The sequence below is a fragment of the Phyllobates terribilis genome, unplaced genomic scaffold (assembly GCF_046119375.1).
Source record: "Phyllobates terribilis strain yellow unplaced genomic scaffold, ASM4611937v1 Scaffold_2__4_contigs__length_985480577, whole genome shotgun sequence".
NCBI lineage: Eukaryota > Metazoa > Chordata > Amphibia > Anura > Dendrobatidae > Phyllobates > Phyllobates terribilis.
Genome location: NW_027362762.1, coordinates 176,931,070 through 176,953,371, shown reverse-complemented (window position 1 = coordinate 176,953,371; position 22,302 = coordinate 176,931,070).

Genomic DNA, 22,302 nt, shown 5'->3' with positions numbered 1-22,302 from the left:
CGAAATATTTTTTCAGAGCTAGATGCAGAAAAAAGTTATATTGAATTTGCAACCTGATGGAGGTTAGTATAGATGGAATAATAGAACAAGCCCCACACACTGCTAGAAGCCGAAATATTTTTTCAGAACTAGATGCAGAAAAAAATTATATTGAATTTGCAACCTGATGGAGGTTAGTATAGATGGACTAATAGAACAAATCCCAAACACTGCTAGAAGCCGAAATATTTTTTCAGAGCTAGATGCAGATAAATATTATTTTGAATTTGCAACCTGCTGGAGGTTAGTATAGATGGACTAATAGAACAAGTCCCACACACTGCTAGAAGCCAAAATATTTTTTCAGAGTTAGATGCAGAAAAAAATTATATTACATTTGCAACCTGCTGGAGGTTAGTATAGATGGACTAATAGAACAAGTCCCACACACTGCTAGAAGCCGAAATATTTTTTCAGAGCTAGATGCAGAAAAAAATTATATTGAAATTGCAACCTGATGGAGGTTAGTATAGATGGATGAATAGAACAAGTCCCACACACTGCTAGAAGCCTAAATAGTTTTTCAGAGCTAGATGCAGAAAAAAATTATATTGAATTTGCAACCTGATGGAGGTTAGTATAGCTGGACTAATAGAATGATGCTATGCCCAAAAGGTTTTACTTCACTAGGTGCAGTAAAAAAAATTGTATTCTATACACAGGTGGTGTAGCTTGCAACACAGATAGGCTTTTCCACTGACTAACACACACTGCAAGAGGACAAAAAGGATTTGCTTTGCTAGATTTAGCCAAATGCTGTGAAAAAACTTGCACAGCACTGGCACAGACCTGCCTTGCAAAAAGTGATATGAACTGATGTAACCTAGCCCTGAAAAGGACTAAAATTACAATTAGTCTTTACTCCCAACATATCTATTTAAGAGCACAGACCTGCCTGATAAAAGTGATAGGAACTGATGTAATCTAGCCCTGAAAAGGACTGCAATTACAATTAGTCTTTACTCCCAACTTATCTATTTAAGAGCACAGACCTGCCTGATAAAAGTTGTAGGAAATGATGTAACCTAGTCCTTAAAAGGACTGCAATCACAACTATTCCCTACTCCCAAGCTATCTGTAGATTTATGCGAAAATAGGCTTGAAATTAACAAAGTATAGCGCACACAGCAACAGCGGTGCCGTCTAACACGCAGCTGCAGCAGTGAGAAAATGGTGGCCACGGGGAAAATGGCTGGGTCTTATAGGGCAAGGACATGTGACATACACTGCCAATGATACATGCCCTTGCTTGTGTGAAAAAAAGCACTTCGCTCCGTGTGTGCGCTGCTGATAGGCTGACAGATTGCACCTCCCCACTGTGAATGCGGGAAAGAGAAAAAAAAATGGAGATATTCATTATTTCTGCAGAGATCCATCCCCTGCCCCTCCCCCCGCCTCGCTGTACACTCAACTGAGTATTATCATTAATTTTCAGCATTACTCAGAAAAAATCCAGTTATGATTTTGGTGCACGAACAGTTATCGAACATAACCTCGAACAGCCGAATTTTTTTCAAATCGTTCGTGTTCGCCGAACGGCTCGAACACCGCCCAAAACAGCTCGAATTTGAGATTGGCGAACAGTTGAAGTCGAACACCGCTCATCTCTAACTCCAATGCCCCTTGCAAGAGACGTGGAGGTCAGAGGGCCTCCTGAAAACAATGTTCCCATTATTAGGAAGTGGGTCTCCCATAGTGTTTGCCTATGCAGTGAATGCAAGGGCTGACAAAAATTGGGAGGCACTCCAATGCCCCTTGGAAGAGACGTAGAGGGCCTCATGAAAAAATGTTCCCATTATTAGGAAGTGGGTCTTCCATAGTGTTGGCCTATGCAGTGAATGCAAAGGCTGCCAAAATTGGAAGGTACTCCAATGCCCCTTAGTAGAGATGTAGAAGGACTCATGAAAAAATGTTCCCATTATTAGGAAGAGGATCTCCCATACTGTTGGCCTATGCAGCGAATGCAAGGGATGCCAAAAATTGGGAGGCACTCCAATGTCCCTTGGAAGAGACATAGAGCGCCTCATGAAAAAATGTTCCCATTATTAGGAAGTGGGTCTCCCATAGTGTTGGCCTATGCAGTGAATGCAAGGGCTGCCAAAAATTGGGAAGCACTCCAATGCACCTAGGAAAAGACGTGGAGGAGGGCCTCATAAAAAAATATTAGAAAGGAGCGGGTCTCCTATACTTGTAATGCCCATGCACTAAGTGTATGGGCTGACAAACATTTATCCCTGGGGGGTACACATGAACATACTGTATAAAAAATTTTTTTTTGCGGGCATCATAAACACTCTTTAAAAAAATGATGTGGGTGTTGCATCACGGACCACGGTCACCCTGGTGATATGGTGGTGAAGGCTGAGGATGAGGAGAGCCAAGAGGACAAGAGAAAATAGACAAAATCAGGAAGCGTATACCCATGTGTGGGTGTGAAAAGGTGCATGGGAATACACCTCCCAAAAAAAGACACTGGATTTGAGTTTATGTTACGCTGCTATCATTTGGTGGTGTTGAGAAGTCTGGCCCAATCCAGCCCTTGTTCATTCTTAGAAGAGTCAGCCTGTCAGCATTTTCAGTTGACAGGCGGATGCGCTTACCAGTTATAATTCCATCAGCGGCACTAAAAACCCGCTCTAATAAAACACTAGTGGCAGGGCAGGCCGGGAGCTCCAAGGCATAGAGAGCCAGTTTATTCCACGTATCCAGCTTGTATACCCAATAATTATAAGGCACAGTGGAATCACGGAGGATGTTGGTACGGTCGGCAAGGTACTCCCTCAGCATCTTCCCAAACTTTGCACTCCTTGTGAGAGTACCCCGCGCTTCAGGGCCTGTGCGATGGGAAGGGCTGAGAAAACTCTCCCAGAACTTTGACAGTGTTCCCCTGCCTCTGCTGGATTGGAGTTGTGTCTCTCTCTGCGGTACTGCCGTCAGCGTTTTCAGATGGGAATTTTTTTAATAGTTCTGCAACAAGGGCCTTCTGGTACTGCCCCATTTTTGTAGACCTGTCCGCCTCAGGAATAAGAGATATAAAGTTTTCCTTATAGCGTAGGTCTAGAAGTGTCACCAACCAGTAATGACTGTCACCCAAAATTTTGAGAACCCGAGGGTCACGGGAAAGGCAGCGTAACATAAACTCAGCCATGCGTGCCCGACTGCTAACAGTCAAGACTTCCGTGTCCTCATCAAGAGGACGACTGACCATGCTCTCCTCCTCTTCCTCCTCCTCCACCTCCTTCTCCTCCCTGTCCTCAGGCCATCTACGCTGAACAGACGGTATGACAGTTGTGCAGGTAGTACCGTCTAGAGCGCATGAAACTAGCTCCTGTTGTTCCTCCTCCTCTTCCTAATTGTCACCCAATCCACATTGGGATGAGATGAGGCTGGGCTGTGTGTAATCACCCTGTGTGGTTCCTTGCTCCATCTCATCGTGCTCCACCTGCAATGTATCCTCTTTGATTGTGAGCAGAAAGCGTTTCAGAAGACAGGGAAGCGGGATGGTAACACTAATTATGGCGTCATCGCCGCTCACCGTCTTGGAGTCCTCAAAGTTTTGGAGGATAGTACAGATATCTGACTTCAATGTCCACTCCTGAGGTCTTATGTGTGGAGTCTGAACTGAATACCGATGGCCTGGTTGATGCTGGTAGTCAACAACTGACCTCTGCTGGTCACAAATCCTTCCCAACATCTGCAGTGCAGAATTCCAATGCATGGGGACATCACACACCAGTCGGTGAGCCGGAAGCTGCAATCAAGGGCGGCGGAAGCACAGCAAGGGCGGCGGAAGCAGTGACTGACTTTCTAAAATGGGCACACAGGTGGCGTACTTTGACAAGCAGATCCGGCAGATCTGGGTAGGGTTTGAGAAACCGCTGAACCACGAGGTTAAGCACATGGGCCAGGCATGGTACATGTGTGAGCTCGACTCGCCTCAGAGCCGTTACCAGGTTACGGCCATTGTCACACATGACCATGCCTGGCTGTAGGTTCAGCGGTGTGAGCCACAGATCTGCCTGCTCTTTCAGAGCTGTCCACAACTCTTCAGCATTGTGCGGTTTGTCACCTAAGCATATTAGCTTCAGCACAGCCTGTTGCCGCTTGGCTGAGGCAGTGCTGCAGTGCTTCCAGCTTGTGACTGATGTGGTCATTTTGGAGATGGAGGCTAAAGAGTAGGTGGAGGCTGAGGAGGTTGAGGTGCAGGAGCTGTAGACTGTCGGGGCAACCCTGATTGACCTAGGGCCCGCAATCCTCAGCGTCGGGAGAATGTGTTACATCACAAGGTCCGACTGGTTCTCGGCTTCCACTATGTTAACCCAGTGTGCCGTCAGCGAGATGCACCATCCCTGCCCACAAGCACTTGTCCACGTGTCCGTGGCTAGGTGGACTTTCCCAGTAACTGCATTGTTGAAGGCACGGCTAATGTTGTGGGACACGTGCTTGTGTAATGCGGGGATGGCACACCAGGAGAAATAGTGGAAGCTGGGAACCGAGTACCGAGGGACGGATGCCGCCATCAGATTGCGGAAAGCTTCCATCTCCACGAGCCTAAAAGGCAACATTTCGAGCACAAGCAGTCACGAAATGTGGGAATTTTTTAGTGTGGCCTGTGGGGCGTTGGCTGCGTATTTGCGCTTGCGTTCCAAGGACTGGGGTATGGACAACTGAACGCTGCGCTGGGACAAGGACTTGCTTGTTGATGGCGTTAGTTGAGAGTGTGCAACGACAGTTGCGGGGCAGGAGGCATCTTAGCATGCTCTATGGACAGGGGATTGGCTTGCACGCACAATAGCGGAAGAAGCAGTGGTGTCACCCGCAGACACTGTTCCTGCACCCTGGGGTTCGGACCACAAAGTCGGGTGCTTTGCTGCCATGTGCCTGATCATGCTGGTGGTGGTCAGGCTGGTCATTTTGCCACTCCTGCTGATGCTGGCCAGGCAGGTGATGCAAATGGCCTTTTTGGGGTTATCGGCAGAGTCTTTAAAAAACAGCCAGACTCAGGAAGACCTAACAGTTGTACTGGCAACTTCCGTCGTGTTGGTGTTACGGGGAACAGTTGCCCACCTTCTCTCTGCGGCCACCACACTGCTTGTTCTTGCCTGTTGGGGTGATCTGCCTCCCTCCTCCTGTGTGCTGCTGTCCTCACTCTGCATGTCCTCCTGCCAGGTTTGGTCAGTTACTATATCATCCACCACCTCGTTTTCCACTTCCATCCCCTGGTCCTCCTTCTGACTTTCTGGCAATTGTGTCTCACCATCGTCCACCTCTTGTGACACTTTCCCACCGTCGCCTTCGTATGACTGTGGCTGCCCAAATATTTGGGCATCGCTGCATGCGATCTTCTCTTGTCCCGCTTCAAGGGGATCAGGCGAGAGGCCCGAATCTATAAATGGAAAAGTGAACAGCTCTTTGAAGTGTCCAAGTGTGGGATCAGTTGTTTCTGGCACACGGCTTGGTGGGAGGAAGGAGGATCAGGTTGAGGAATATGCGGTCCAGACTCACGGCTACTGAGACTTGACCGTATGGAAGACAGGGTGGTGGTGGTGGTGGCTAAGTGACTGAAAGTATTATCTGCTATCCAACCAATAACCTTTTCACACTGCTCTGTGTTCAATAGTGGTGTTCTGCGGTCAACTATTAATTGGGACAGGAAGGTCGAGCGAGAAGATGTGGGTGTTTGTTGTGGCACAATTTCAGCTTCCCCACGGCCTCGGCCATCACATTCAGTTCCCCATCCCTTGCCACGTGCCTTGCCTATTTTAAATGGAGGACAATATCTTCCACGCTTACTTCAAATAACTGAATGTGGCGCAAACTTATATGTGATCCGTGTGACAGACAAACCACAGTTTTAAATAGCTGGCCTGTAGGTAACTATTTTTAACAGCAAACTGGTGTCAATAACTTCACTGACACACTGAAACAAAATTTTAATCTTTGCTAAAATGGTTATGGAGGATTTTAAAAAAATCCCACGTGGGATCAGGAGAGACAACCTACATCCATTACAGAGGAAAGCCCTTAAAGAGCTAAAGGCTATGGATGATATGGTTATAAAGGCGGCCGACTAGGGAGGAAATGTCGTGATCTGGCCGATTGAACAATATCAGAGGGAAGTGTACACTGTGTGCAGAATTATTAGGCAAGTTGTATTTTAGAGGATTATTTTTATTATTGATCAACAACTATGTTACTCAATCAACCCAAAAGACTCATAAATATCCAAGCTTAATATTTTTGGAAGTTGGAGTGGTGTTTTTTTTTTATTTGGCTATCCTAGGAGGATATCTGTTTGTGCAGGTAACTATTACTGTGCCGAATTATTAGGCAACTTAATAAAAACCAAATATAATCCCATCTCACTTGTTTAATTTCACCAGGTAAACCAATATCAGTGCACAAAATTTAGAAATAAACATTTCTGACATGCAAAAACAAAAACCAAAAAAATTAGTGATCAATATAGACACCTTTCTTTATGATGACACTCAACAGCCTTCCATCCATAGATTCTGTCAGTTGCTTGATCTGTTTTCGATCAACATTGCGTGCAGCAGCGACCACAGCCTCCCAGACACTGTTCCGAGAGGTGTACTGTTTTCCCTCCCTGTAGATCTCACATTTTATGATGGAACACAGGTTCTCTATGGGTTCAGATCAGGCGAATTAGGGGGCCATGTCATTATTTTTTCTTCTTTTAGACCTTTACTGGCCTGCCACGCTGTGGAGTAGTTGGTTGCATGTGATGGAGCATTGTCCTGCATGAAAATCATGTTTTTCTTGAACGATACTGACTTCTTCCTGTACCACTGTTTGAACAAGTTGTCTTCCTGAAACTGGCAGTAGGTCTGGGAGTTGAGCTTCACTCCATCCTCAACCTGAAAAGGTCCCACAAGTTCACAAGTTCATCTTTGATGATACCAGCCCATACCAGAACCCCACCTCCACCTTGCTGGTGTCTGAGTCGGAGTGGAGCTCTCTGCCCTTTACAGATCCAGCCTCTGGCCCATCCATCTGGCCCATCAATAGTCACTCTCATTTCATCAGTCCATAAAACCTTTGAAAAATCAGTCTTAAGATATTTCTTGGCCCATTCTTGACGTTTTATCTTATGTTTCTTGTTCAAAGGTGGTCGTTTTTCAGCCTTCCTTACCTTGGCCATGTCCCTGAATATCGCACACCTTGTGCTTTTTGATACTCCAGTAACGTTGCAGCTCTGAAATATGGCAAAACTGGTGGCGAATGGCATCTTGGCAGCTTCACGCTTGATTTTCCTCAATTCATAGGCAGTTATTTTGCGCCTTTTTTGGCTAACACGCTTCTTGCGACCCTGTTGGCTATTTGCCATGAAACGCTTGACTGTTCGGTGATCACGCTTGAAAAGTTTGGAAATTTCAAGACTGCTGCATCCCTCTGCAAGACATCTCACAATTTTGGACTTTTCAGAGCCCGTCAAATCTCTCTTATGACCCATTTTGCCAAAGGAAAGGAAGTTGCCTAATAATTAGGCACACCTTATATAGGGTGTTGATGTCATTAGTCAACACCCCTCCTCATTACAAAGATGCACATGACCAGATTTACTTAATTGGTAGTTGGCTCTCAAGCCTATGCAGCTTGGAGTAGGACAACATGTATAAAAAGTATCATGTGATCAAAATACTCATTTGCCTAATAATTCTGAACACAGTGTATAGACAGCTCAGGAATAAGGAAAACTATTCCATTCTTAAGAATAATCCAACATCTCAATTTAGCTGTGAACTTCAGAGAATTTTGATCAGGGCTAGTGTTGAGCGATACCTTCCGATATCAGGAAATATCGTATCGGATTGGATCGGGCCGATACCCAAAAAGTATCGGATATCGCCGATTCCGATACCGGAAACCAATGCAAGTCAATGGGACACAAATATCGGAATGAAAATAAACCCTTTCTTTCCTTGTAGGTTAATTCTACATGAAGTAAAACAACTAAGAATAATGTAGAATGACATGAAAAGCCGGCAATTCATCAGCGGCATTCACCGGTACCCGACAATTTACAACAGAAAGAATAGAGCTTCACACATAGATTAGATAGATAGAAACATGTCAGTCACATATATATGAAGTACAGTGACAGTGTTGCTTACTGTACTTGTCATTTAGTGTAAAGGATTTATTAAAAAAAATATTAGTGTTTTCGTGCACCGTCTCTTTAAAAAAGCCGGCCGGCAATTCAGCATCTGTACCCGACAATTTATAACAGACAGAATAGAGCTTCACACATAGATTAGATAGATAGAAACATGTCAGTCACATATATAAGAAGTACAGTGACAGTGTTGCTTACAGAACTTGTCATTTAGTGTAAAGGATTTATTTAAAAAAATAATAGTGTTTTCATGCACCGTCTCTTTAAGAAAGCCGGCCGGCAATTCAGCATCTGTACCCGACAATTTAGAATAGAAGGAATAGAGAATCACACATAGATTAGATAGATAGAAACATGTCAGTCACATATATATGAAGTACAGTGACAGTGTTGATTACTGTACTTGTCATTTAGTGTTAAAATAAAGGATTTATTTAAAAAAAAATTGGCGTGGGGTTCCCCTTAATTTTAGGCTCTAGCGGAGGTTAAGCAGACAGCTGGGGCAAATGTTTGAAGCCTGGGAAGGGGGTAATACCCACGGAGCTTCCCAGGCTACTAATATCAGCCCCCAGCTGAATACCTAGCCTTTACTAGCTATTAAAATGGGGGACCCCCCCAAAAAAATGACGTGGGGTCCCCCCTAATTTAATAGCTAGCACAGGCTAGGCAGACAGCTGGGGGCTGATATTAATAGCCCAGGAAGGGTGCCATGAATATTGGCCCCCTCCCAGGCTAGAAACACCAGCCGTCAGCCGCCCCAGAAATGGCGCATCCATAGGATGCGCCAATTCTGGCACTTAGCCTCGCTCTTCCACGCTGCCCTGGTGCGGTGGCAGGGGGTAATAGGGTTGGGGTTGATGTCAGCTTATAATGCCAGCTGACATCAAGCCCAGGTTAGTAATGGAGAGGCGTCTATAAGACACCCCCATTACTAACCCCATAGTCAAAGTTAAAAGAAAACACAAACACCCAGAGTAAAGTCCTTTAATTGAAATAAAGACACAATTCTTTATTGTTCTAAATTAAACCATACTTACCATCACGCCCATTCCAGCTGAAGCCAACGATCTCCTGCAATAAAAGAAAAATAATAAAGCAACCTCATCCTTACCTTTCGATGGTTCCCAGGACAGCTCCAGCTCTGCTACATCGAGATGACAGGCTGGACCGCAGCAGAACGCCGCCATCCAGCCTGTCATCCCGCAGACACTGAGAAGCGCAGGCTTGCTTGCGCTCCTCAGTGTCTCTCTGTGACGTCATCCAGATGAGCCGAGTTCATGTCCAATGAACTCAGCTCACCTCATGCACGTCACTGACAGCGTGGGAAAATTCTCCTGCACTCAGCGCTTCAGCGTGAGAATTCTCCCACGCTGTCAGTGACATACATGAGGTGAGGTCATGTCCAATGAACTCAGCTCACCTCATGCACGTCACTGACAGCGTGGGAAAATTCTCACGCTGAAGTGCTGAGTGCAGGAGAATTTTCCCACGCTGTCAGTGACGTACATGAAGTGAGCGGAGTTCATTGGACATGACCTCGGCTCATCTGGATGCCGTCACAGCCAGACACTGAGGAGTGGAAGTATGCCTGCGCTTCTCAGTGTCTGCGGGATGACAGGCTGGATGGCAGCGTTCTGCTGCGGTCCAGCCTGTCATCTCGATGTAGCAGAGCTGAAGCTGTCATGGGAACCATGGAAAGGTAAGGATGAGGTTGCTTTATTATTTTACTTTTATTGCAGGAGATCGTTGGCTTCAGCTGGAATGGGCGTGGTGGTAAGTATGGTTTAATTTAGAACAATAAAGAATTGTGTGTTTATTTCAATTAAAGGACTTTTTTCTGGGTGTTGTGTTTTTTTAAATACTTTACTAGAAATTCATGGTGGTCATGTCTAATATTGGCGTGACCCCATGAATTTTGGGCTTAGGGCCAGCTGATAATGCCAAGCTGGCCTTAACCCCTTTATTACCCAGTGAGCCACCGCACCAGGGCCCTGGATGAGTTGGGTACAGCGCCAGAAGATGGCGCTTCTATGAACGCGCCATTTTCTGGGGCGGCTGCGGACTGCAATTTGCAGCGGGGGTGGCCCAGAAAGCTTGGGTCTCCCTGCGCTGCGGATTCCAGCCCCCAGCTGCCTAGTTGTATCTGGCTGGGCACAAAAATAGGGCGAAGCCCCACGCATTTTTTTTTTAAATTATTTCATGAAATTCATGGAATAATTAAGAAAAAAAGGGCTTCCCTATATTGTTGTGTCCGGCCAGGTACAAATAGGCAGCTGGTGGTTGGGGGCAGCCTGTTCCTGCCTGCTGTACCTGGCTGGACACAAATATAGGGCGAAGCCCCACGTCAATTTTTTTTAAAATAAGTCCTTTATTTTAACACTAAATGACATTTGAGGAGTTAATAAAGATGCAGTCCCTAAATTATTATTTATTTTTTAATTAATTTTTCCCAAAACTTTTGACGTGGGCTTCGCCATATTTTTGTATGCCAGCCAGGTACAGCATCCAGCTTCTATGAACGCGCCATTTTCCGGGGTGGCTGCGCACTGCAATTTTCAGCGGGGGGAGGGGGGGGGGCAGAAAGCTTGGGCCTCCCTGCGCTGCAGATTCCATCCCCCAGCTGCCTAGTTGTACCTGGCTGGACACAAAAATAGGGAGAAGCTTCACGTATTTTTTTTTTTTAATTATTTCATGAAATTCATGAAATAATTAAGAAAAAAAGGGCTTCCCTATATTGTTGTGTCCAACCAGGTACAAATAGGCAGCTGGTGGTTGGGGGCAGCCCGTTCCTGCCTGCTGTACCTGGCTGGACACAAATATAGTGCGAAGCCCCACGTCAATTTTTTTTAAATCATTTCAGGAAATTCATGAAATAATTTAAAAAAATTGATGTGGGGCTTCGCCCTATATTTGTGTCCAGTCAGGTACAGCAGGCAGGAACGGGCTGCCCCCAACCACCAGCAGCCTATTTGTACCTAGCCGGACACAACAATATAGGGAAGCCCTTTTTTTCTGAATTATTCCATGAATTTCATGAATTTAAAAAAAAAAAAACGTGGAGCTTCGCCCTATTTTTGTGTCCAGCCAGGTACAACTAGGCAGCTGGGGGCTGGAATCTGCAGCGCAGGGAGGCCCAAGCTTTCTGGGCCCCACCCGCTGCAAATTGCAGTCCGCAGCCGCCCCGGAAAATGGCGCGTTCATAGAAGCGCCATCTTCTGGCGCTGTACCCAACTCATCCAGGGCCCTGATGCGGTGGCTCACTGGGTAATAAAGGGGTTAAGGCCAGCTTGGCATTATCAGCTGGCCCTAAGCCCGAAATTCATGGGGTCACGCCAATATTAGACATGACCACCATGAATTTCTAGTAAAGTATTTAAAAAAAACACAAACACCCAGAAAAAAGTCCTTTAATTGAAATAAACACACAATTCTTTATTGTTCTAAATTAAACCATACTTACCATCACGCCCATTCCAGCTGAAGCCAACGATCTCCTGCAATAAAAGAAAAATAATAAAGCAACCTCATCCTTACCTTTCCATGGCTCCCACGACGGCTCCAGCTCTGCTACATCGAGATGACAGGCTGGACCGCAGCAGAACGCTGCCATCCAGCCTGTCATCCCGCAGACACTGAGAAGCGCAGGCATACTTCCACTCCTCAGTGTCTGGCTGTGACGGCATCCAGATGAGCCGACAATGAACTCGGCTCACCTCATGTACGTCACTGACAGCGTGGGAGAATTCTCCTGCACTCAGCGCTTCAGCGTGAGAATTTTCCCACGCTGTCAGTGACGTGCATGAGGTGAGGTCATGTCCCATGAACTCGGCGCACCTCATGCACGTCACTGACAGCGTGGGAGAATTCTCACGCTGAAGCGCTGAGTGCAGGAGAATTTTCCCACGCTGTCAGTGACGTGCATGAGGTGAGCTGAGTTCATTGGACATGACCTCGGCTCATCTGGATGACGTCACAGAAAGACACTGAGGAGCGCAAGCATGCCTGCGCTTCTCAGTGTCCGCGGGATGACAGGCTGGATGGCAGCGTTCTGCTGCGGTCCAGCCTGTCATCTCGATGTAGCAGAGCTGAAGCTGTCCTGGGAACCATGGAAAGGTAAGGATGAGGTTGCTTTATTATTTTACTTTTATTGCAGGAGATCGTTGGCTTCAGCTGGAATAGGTGTGGCGGTAAGTATGGTTTAATTTAGAACAATAAAGAATTGTGTCTTTATTTCAATTAAAGGACTTTTTTCTGGGTGTTTGTGTTTTTTTTAAATACTTTACTAGAAATTCATGGCGGTCATGTCTAATATTGGCGTGACCCCATGAATTTCGGGCTTAGGGCCAGCTGATAATGCCAAGCTGGCCTTAACCCCTTTATTACCCAGTGAGCCACCGCACCAGGGCCCTGGATGAGTTGGGTACAGCGCCAGAAGATGGCGCTTCTATGAACGCGCCATTTTCCGGGGCGGCTGCGGACTGCAATTTGCAGCGGGTGGGACCCAGAAAGCTTGGGTCTCCCTGCGCTGCAGATTCCAGCCCCCAGCTGCCTAGTTGTACCTGGCTGGACACAAAAATAGGGCGAAGCGCCACACATTTTTTTTTTTAATTATTTCATGAAATTCATGGAATAATTAAGAAAAAAAGGGCTTCCCTATATTGTTGTGTCCGGCTAGGTACAAATAGGCAGCTGGTGGTTGGGGGCAGCCCGTTCCTGCCTGCTGTACCTGGCTGGACACAATTATAGGGCGAAGCCCCACATAATTTTTTTTTAATTATTTCATGAATTTCCTGAAATAATTAAAAAAAAATTGACGTGGGGCTTCACACTATATTTGTGTCCAGCCAGGTACAGCAGGCAGGAACGGGCTGCCCCCAACCACCAGCTGCCTATTTGTACCTAGCCGGACACAACAATATAGGGAAGCCCTTTTTTTCTTAATTATTCCATGAATTTCATGAAATAATTAAAAAAAAAAAAACGTGGAGCTTCTCCCTATTTTTGTGTCCAGCCAGGTACAACTAGGCAGCTGGGGGATGGAATCTGCAGCGCAGGGAGGCCCAAGCTTTTTGCCCTCCCCCCCCCTGCTGAAAATTGCAGTCCGCGGCCGCCCCGGAAAATGGCGCGTTCATAGAAGCTGGATGCTGTACCTGGCTGGCATACAAAAATATGGCGAAGCCCACGTCAAAAGTTTTGGGAAAAATTTATTAAAAAATAAATAATAATTTAGGGACTGCATCTTTATTAAGTCCTCAAATGTCATTTAGTGTTAAAATAAAGGATTTATTTAAAAAAAAAATGGCGTGGGATCCCCCATAATTTTAGTCTCTAGCGGAGGTTAAGCAGACGGCTGGGGCAGATGTTTGAAGCCTGGGAAGGGGGTAAAACCCACGGAGCTTCCCAGGCTACTAATATCAGCCCCCAGCTGAATACCTAGCCTTTACTAGCTATTAAAATGGGGGACCCCCCAAAAAAAAATGACGTGGGGTCCCCTCTATTTTAATAGCTAGCAAAGGCTAGGCAGACAGCTGGGGGCTGATATTAATAGCTCAGGAAGGGTGCCATGAATATTGGCCCCCTCCCAGGCTAGAAACACCAGCCGTCAGCCGCCCCAGAAATGGCGCATCCATAGGATGCGCCAATTCTGGCACTTAGCCTCGCTCTTCCACGCTGCCCTGGTGCGGTGGCAGGGGGTAATAGTGGTGGGGTTCATGTCAGCGCCAGCTGCCATGAAGCCCAGGTTAGTAATGATGGCCGTCTATATGACACCCCCATTACTAACCTACAAAGTGTTAAAAAGAAAAAACACACTACACCCAGAAAAAAATAATTTATTTGAAATAAAACACCATTTTATTTAATTCTTAGTTTACTAAAAAAAAAATAGTTACCTGTCCACGTTCCTGCGCTGATCTCCCATGCACAGCTGTCACATCTGGAGATGGTGACAGCTGTGCATGGCTGCTGTAAGCTCAGGCTGCCGGGAACACGTCCGCTCCCGGCAGCGGGAGCCACTGACTGAGGTCACCGGAGTGCATTCAGGCAGCGCAGCTCCGGAGACCTCCTTTACGGCAGTGCTGTACCGTGGGAATTTCTCACGATACAGCAGTGCCGTAAAGGAGCTAACCGGAGCAGCGCTGCCTGAACTCCGGCGAACCCTTACGGCCCCGTCATTCTAGCGGCGGCAGCGGTTCAGAGCGGTCACATTCTATGTGGCTGCTCTGAACTGGAGATCTTCGTGGGACACTCGTGGACTACTACGGAGGGGTAAGGATAAGGTTGTGGTTTATTATTTTATATTTTATTACAGGAGATCGATGGCTTCGGGGAATTAGGTGTCTTGGTGAGTATAGGTGTAGTTTTTTATTTTTTACTTTATTTTAGGTGGCGATCGGCGGGGACAGGTAATGTATGAACTAATTTCTTTTAGGTAACCACTGGCCACCAATGACATGTATTTAACATTTATTGGGGACACAGTAGGGCAATTTAAATAGCAGGATCAGGCTGATGGGAACTACTGCTCCCATTGAGCTGATCCTGCTGGCACGAGTGGACGGGGGACAGACATAGGCCGATGGGAGTAGTAGTGTCACATCGGCCTATGTCTGCCCGCACACACACCCGCACACACACACCCGCACACACACACACCCCGCACACACACACACCCCGCACACACACACACCCCGCACACACACACACACACACACACCCCGCACACACACCCGCACACACACACCCCGCACACACACACACCCCGCACACACACACACCCCGCGCACACACACACACACACCCCGCACACACTAATCATGACGGGTCTGGGAGGTGAGGCTGACCTGTGCGGCCGTGGGAAAGTTCATGTGAGTTCATGCAATGCAGTGAAGCATGAACTCACATGAACCCTCTGAGGGCACCGCGGCTACTTCAAATGAACAGCTGATCGGCATCACCTGATACCTCAGCTGTTCATTTGAAATAACCGGCGGGAAAGCGCAGCACAGAACGGGAAAGCCGGCGGTGAAGTCTTTTCACTGCCGGCTTCCCCGCCCGGGTCCTTCGCTCCTTGGTGCTGCGCTCCCCGCCCGGTCCTAATTTACGATTGGGATTGGAGGTGGCGAGGGGAGCGGAGGATCGGGGTGGGAGGCTGCGGGGAAGCAGTATGGGGCTGCGTGATTGTTTAAAAGCCGGCGGCTTTTTACCGCGCGCCGGCTTTTAAACAATCAGGAGAATTCTCCCACGCTGGGATGGCATTCTGATGACAAGCTGGATCGCAGCTGAGCGCTGCCACCCAGCTTGTCATCCTTCACAGACACTGCAGAGCGCAGGCATTATGGGAACTTCCGATTCCGGTATTCGATATTATAAAAGTATCGGAATTAAGTATCGGAATTCCGATACAGTGAATATCGGCCGATACCCGATATTTCAGTATCGGAATGCTCAACACTAATCAGGGCACATGAGGCAGGAATAATTCCGAAAAAAATATTGGAAGGTTTAACAGTCAAATTTCCCAAATTATCCACTCTATATCTGCTTCCTAAAGTCCACAAAGACCCAGTGGATCCCCCGGGGTGTCCAATAGTCTCTGGCATAGGAGGATTATGTGAACCAGTGTGCAAATTTATTGATTACTATTTAAAACCATTAGTTGAGATGTTGACCTCCTATGTCAGGGACTCTTCCGACGTCCTGGGGAAATTGGACGGTATCTCCCTGGATGAGGATATGTGGCTGGTGACCGCGGATGTGGAGTCCCTTTATACCTGCATAGACCATGGGGATGGAATTAGAGCCACTCGTTTCTTCTTGGAGATGAGCAGTCTGGACAGGCCCATGGTCAATTTGATCCTGGATTTATTAGACTTTATTCTCAAACACAATTTTTTTGTTTTTAAGGATCATTTTTATTTACAGAGACGCGGTATTGCCATGGGTGCGGCATGTGCCCCGTCGTACGCGAATCTCTTCCTCGGCCTTTGGGAGAGGGAGTTGTTTTGCGACGATGGGGCGCGTGCTATAGGCCATGTGCAGTACTGGTTCAGATACATAGATGATCTTTTGATTATCTGGCAGGGAACTGTGATTGAGTTAAAAACTTTTTTTGAACAACTAAACATGAATAATTATAATATTAAACTTACATATAAATTCAGTAGAAAAGAGATCGATTTCTTGGACATTGCAATGGGCCTGATCCAGACTAGTATTCATCGCAAGACTACATCTGTAAACTCTGTATTACATGCGCCATCTGCTCATTTACCCTCAACCATTAGGGCTATCCCTATTGGACAATTTTTAAGAGCCAAAAGAACATGCTCCACAATCACCACCTTTGAACAGCAGGCCCATGATCTGCAGGATCGCTTCCTGGAGAGGGGCTATAGCCGCAGAATGATCAAGAAGGGATTTAACAGGGCAAGGACAGTGCCACGGGAGAAACTCATGACCACCAAAAAGAAATTAACAGATAACCCAAAAACGCGATTTATTTCCACCTTTAATTGTCAATGGAACTCAATGAAAAATATTTTTGTTAAGCATTGGCCCATTTTATTGACTGATCTGGTCGTGAGTAAGGAGATCCCTGAGGTCCCAATAATGACGGCGAGACGCAGTAAAAACCTCCGGGATCATCTAGTTAAAAGCCACTATGTGGCAAAAGTAAAAAATCATTTTGGGACCAATAAACAGAGATGGGGATGTTTTCCCTGTGGTGACTGCCTTGCCTGTACAAAGGGCAATATAATTAGAGCCACCTCTTTTGATACAGCAGATGGGACTCGGACCTTCGCGGTCACCAGCTACATATCCTGCAGCACATCCTATGTGATTTACTATGGGATGTGTCCATGTGAGAAAATTTATGTAGGACTTACATCCAGGGAGTTACGTATTCGGACCCGAGAACATGTCAGGGATATCGTTGCGGCAAGGGAGGTGGAGGACCTAATGACTTTGAAGACTATCCCCAAACATTTTAAGATCCACCATAACTCCGATCCTCGGGGTTTTAAAATAAGGGGGATTGCTCGAGTCCACTGTGGGACCAGGGGTGATGACATCAAAAAAGCACTAGCCCAACTTGAACTTAAGTGGATTGTTAATTTGGGAACTATGTCACCAACTGGTTTAAATGAGAAACTCAGCTTCTCACCTTTCCTGTAATCTTTATGTTTTTTTTTATTTCATTCTGATTTTAGTTTTTCTTGGTTTGATGTGGTTTTAACTTTTCTCTTTTATGCCTCCGTATTTTAGTAAGAATGATCTGTGTTTACCATCATTTGAATTTATTGATAAATTGGAAGTATATATAAATTCAACAGCGCTGGACTGACTACTACCTGGAACTCCTATGCATTTAAGCCCCAATAAGGAACAAAAGAGAATGGAAGCGTTACCTTTACACCAATGGATATCTCCTATGGAGACGTATTTATCTATATAAAAGATGGACGTTATATTGCTTCATTATATGTTATCTCCATTGATGTATACTCACCCACTATTGATGTTGTGTCAGACACTTTAATAAGCATGCTTCTTTATCCTCGGTTCTTCCATGAATACTGCATTGATTAATGATGTCATATATTGGGGGATAATGGTGAGGAGATAATTCCTCTGTGATACTGTGTCACCCTGGCCTGGATGCCACAAATGTATAATAAAGCTGTGTCTGAGAGTAAGGGGGAGGTTCTCTGGTCAGGGACCATTAGCATGCAGTACCTCCTGTCCCAGGCCAGTAGGGGGAGCAGGCTGCCCCTATAAAAGCTGGAACTGGGGGCAGGGTTAGAGAGAACTGGACGACCTGTCTCTGAAGAAAGAGGCGTCCCAGAGCAGGGACAGACAGTTGTGTTGCAGCCTAAGAGGCTGTGTGGCAGTAGGGGAGCCACGAGCCAGGGGCAAGAGGCGAAGCGAGCCTGTCCTGGCAGATAGAGAAACTAATCTACCAGACTTTGGTGTCTGAGGCTGTGAGGATTCCAAGTCCTACAGCAAATAACCAGTCCGCAGGGGATTGTATGTTCCCTGGCCTAAGAAGCCCGGAGGTTCCCCCACAGCAGATGGGACCAGCAAAGCCATACCAGGTCGGGAGTAGATCGGGACCCAAGTTGCAAGCCATACGGGCGAGAAGACACGGCAAGCTCAGGAACGTGGGCTATTACACCATGAGGAGGGAAATAGCCAGAAAAAGTGCAGAGAGCACGGTAGGCCTACACCCTCACCCTGACCAGCGCCAGCTTCCCACTTGTTCTCAGACATCCAGGCCCCCTCCTAGCCGGGACTGTTTTTGGGTCGTCTCACCTGTTCTAATAAAGACCCTGAACTGTTTAAGAGGCCTCCATTTCCTGGCTAATGCGGTCGGAATCATCCCCTCCATCATCCATTATATACTGCCCTGGGGCCATACTCCTCCCGTAGGGAGTTGAACTATTCAGTGCTGCACCTTTACATCTGCCCCAGCGGTCTGCACTGCAGTGGCGGTTAGCCCTGACCGCAATCCACGGGTGGCGTAGTCAGACATTGCAAAACATATCGAAGACTGCCACTGGTCTGACCACCCTGAGCCACGGGTTGCCACTACTACCCCCATTATTGCCCTGTTGCCCGGCTCCGAGTGCCCCACGGCCCAGGGGGTGAGTCAGCTTTGGCGTAGTCGGCAGGATTGTGACCAACCCGCCACAAACGGGTATTGCGTGCCTGAAAAAGACTGTACACGTACCTTAAAAAGAGGTTTCCCGCCATCCGGAGCCATTTCCCGCCATTTTCAGCCATCTCCCGCCATCTTCAGCAGCTTCCCGCCATCTTCAGCCGTTTTCCCGCCATCGGATGCCATCTGCAGGACGCCGCACGGGAAGAAGAGGGGCGTGGACGTCCAAACCGCGCGAGACCCGAAGCTCCGCCCTACGCACCGACGCTGCGCAAGGTCCTGGAAGGGAGAGAGATAGACGCTGACGTCACCAGGACGCGACGCAAGGTCCTCGTCCAGGACAGCACCAGGCGGAGCCGCAGCCTACAGAAGAGGATCGTCGGAAGGTAGGCCACGCTTAACTAGGGGGGAGGAAGATGTCGGACGCGGAGGCGCCCACTACCACCAGCGCAGCTGCAGCAGCGGTGAGGCCATTCTCCCTGCCTTACATCCCTGGAGCGGCCTGGCTGCCCAAGTATTCAGAGGAGCCCCATGCACTAACTGACTTTAAGGAAAGGCTGTACAGTTTATTCCAAGTTTACCCCCTGACAGAGGAACAGAAGATCAGCATACTCACAGGGCAGTTAACTGGCGCAGCCCAGCAGGAGGTAAAGTCATGGCCCGCTGAGGAGAAAAGAACTGTAAAGGACATCCTGGCCCGGCTGCGGGGTACCTTTGATACACGTACCTCCGCTGAAATTAAAATGCGGTTCTACAGATGTAAGCAGCGGGCACAGGACAGCATCAGAGACTATGCCCTAAATTTGCAGGAAGCCTTGAGAGTCATCAAACAAGCTGACCCTGGCAGCGTGCAGAATACAGATAAGCTATTAACAGAGCAGTTCATAGAAGGTCTGTTGTCTAGCGCCCACAGGACCCAGCTGCGCCTCATGTTCTTTCAGAACCCTGATCTGACCTTTGTCCAATTTAAGGACAGGGCCATAAGGGTGCTACGTGAACCCGCAACAAGTGGCGCTATAAACCCCCGGCGCCCTGCTGTCACCTACCACCAGGAGGTGGCGCCCTCCTCTATGGACTCTGTGGGGGCCGATGCACAGGCCCTGAACCAAGCCCCATCGAAAGATCTGCACCACCAAGTCCAGGAGCTGACCAGGAGCGTTGCGGCGTTGACCAGGACCGTCCAGGCGTTACAAGTGGACCCGTCAAGACCCATCGAGTTGGCTTCAAGTCCGGAGGATGTCCCGTGGCGTCGACAGAGGAGGACTCCGTCGTTCCGAGGGAGGCCCACAGACCGCTACGCGGAGGATGGACAACCCATTTGCCGTCAATGCATCCAGCCCGGACACATTTCCAGGTACTGTAATTTAAACGGGTCCAACCTGGGGCAGAGGGCCAACCCCCAGGCATAAGATCACCAGGCCCTTACAATTGGCGTAATAAGGACGTTGGGGGGCGCCCGGTTTTACCCGTGGTGCTGGACGGTATCCCCATGAGCGCCTTGCTGGATACCGGGTCGCAAGTAACTACTATCCCTTATGTACTTTTTAAGCAGTATTGGACTGATGCTGATATAACACGGTATCTAGACAGTGACTTGAGCATCATCACCAGTAATGGCTTGCCCGTGCCGCAGATGGGGTTCAAGGAGATGACCATTAAGATTGGTAAAGTTGAACTGCCGGCACAGGGAGTGATTATTGTGGACATTGACCGTCGTGAAAGTCACCCTAAAATAACAGTGGGTACTAACGTGATTGAAAATTGTCTTTCAGAGGTAATTGTAATTTTACAGCAGGTGGCGGTGAATGCTAGTTCCAGCCAACAGAGAGTCCTCAACAAAGAGATAAAGGTAGCAGGTAGAACTGTCTTGTGGTGAGATCGGTAGCGTAAGAATGAGTGACCCATTCCCCATTTCCATGCCTCCCAAAAGTGAAATGATGATCTGGTGTCGGGCTGCAATCGGGTTGAGAGGCAGAGACTACCAAGCCATGGTAGAACCCGTGTACTCAGACAGCAGGCCTACCATTTTGATGGCCCGGGGGGTGGTTGATGTCCGTCATGGGAGGCTGCCCGTTCGCATTCTCAACATTGGGGAGAGGGAAGTACACTTACCCAGGTACGCTACACTTGCCAAACTGTTTGCTGTTGAGCACAAAGCTATCAGGGCTGTGGAGCCTTTGCCTCCATCTCCACAGGCGGAGGGTAATGGCTCCCAGAAACAAAAGGAGGACTGGTGCCAGAAACTCCATGTGGGTGCTGACTCCACTCCCCTGCACCAAAAACAAGGAGTCTACCGGGTGGTTCAGGAGTACGAGAGAATCTTTAGTAAGCACCCGCTGGACTTCGGCAGAGTGAAAGGGGTAGAACACCACATCCCTACGGAGAGCCACCCACCAATAAAAGAGAGACACAGGCCTGTACCCCCTGCACACTATCAGAATGCAAAGGGCATGCTGAGAGAAATGAAAGAAGCCGGGGTCATTAGAGATAGCTGTAGCCCCTGGGCAGCCCCCTTGGTCCTGGTAAAAAAGAAAGATGGCACCATGAGAATGTGTGTGGACTATAGACAAATCAACCATATCACCCATAAAGACGCATATCCGCTGCCTAGAATAGAGGAGTCTTTAGCGGCACTAAAATCAGCTAACTTTTTTTCTACTTTGGACCTTACTAGCGGGTACTGGCAGGTTCCTGTGGCAGAGGCTGACAAGGAGAAGACCGCCTTCACCACCCCGATGGGATTAAGTGAATTTAACTGCATGCCCTTCGGGCTCTGCAACGCACCAGGGACCTTCCAGAGGCTGATGGAATGCTGTCTAGGGCACCGAAACTTCGAGACGGTCCTACTTTACCTGGACGACATGATCGTCTATTCAAAGATCTACGAGGACCATCTAAAGCACCTGGCCGAGGTGTTCGAAGCCCTGGCAGGCTATGGCCTGAAGGTGAAACCATCAAAGTGTCACTTGTTGAAACCGAAGGTCCAGTACCTAGGGCACGTGGTAAGTGCAGAAGGAGTAGCCCCCGACCCTGACAAGGTCACAGTAATCAAGAGCTGGCCAAGCCCCTCAAACATCAAAGAAGTGAGGCAGTTCTTCGGGTTGGTAGGCTACTACCGAAGGTTCATCCCCGGGTTCACTAAGATGGCAGCTTGAATGCAGGACCTCCTGATAGGTCAATCCAAATCCAGAAGTCAAAAGCCACCCTTCAAGTGGGGCAAGCCGGAAGAGGAGTCCTTCCGCCAGTTGAAGATGGCCCTCACAGGGGATGAGATCCTGGCCTACCCCGATTATGGCCAGCCTTTTATCCTCCACACAGATGCCAGTAATGTGGGGCTGGGAGCCGTACTGTCACAAAACCAACAGGGCAGAGAAAGGGTGATCGCGTATGCCAGCCGGAAGCTGAGGCCCACTGAGAGAAACCCGGAGAATTACAGCTCCTTCAAGCTAGAATTCTTGGCAGT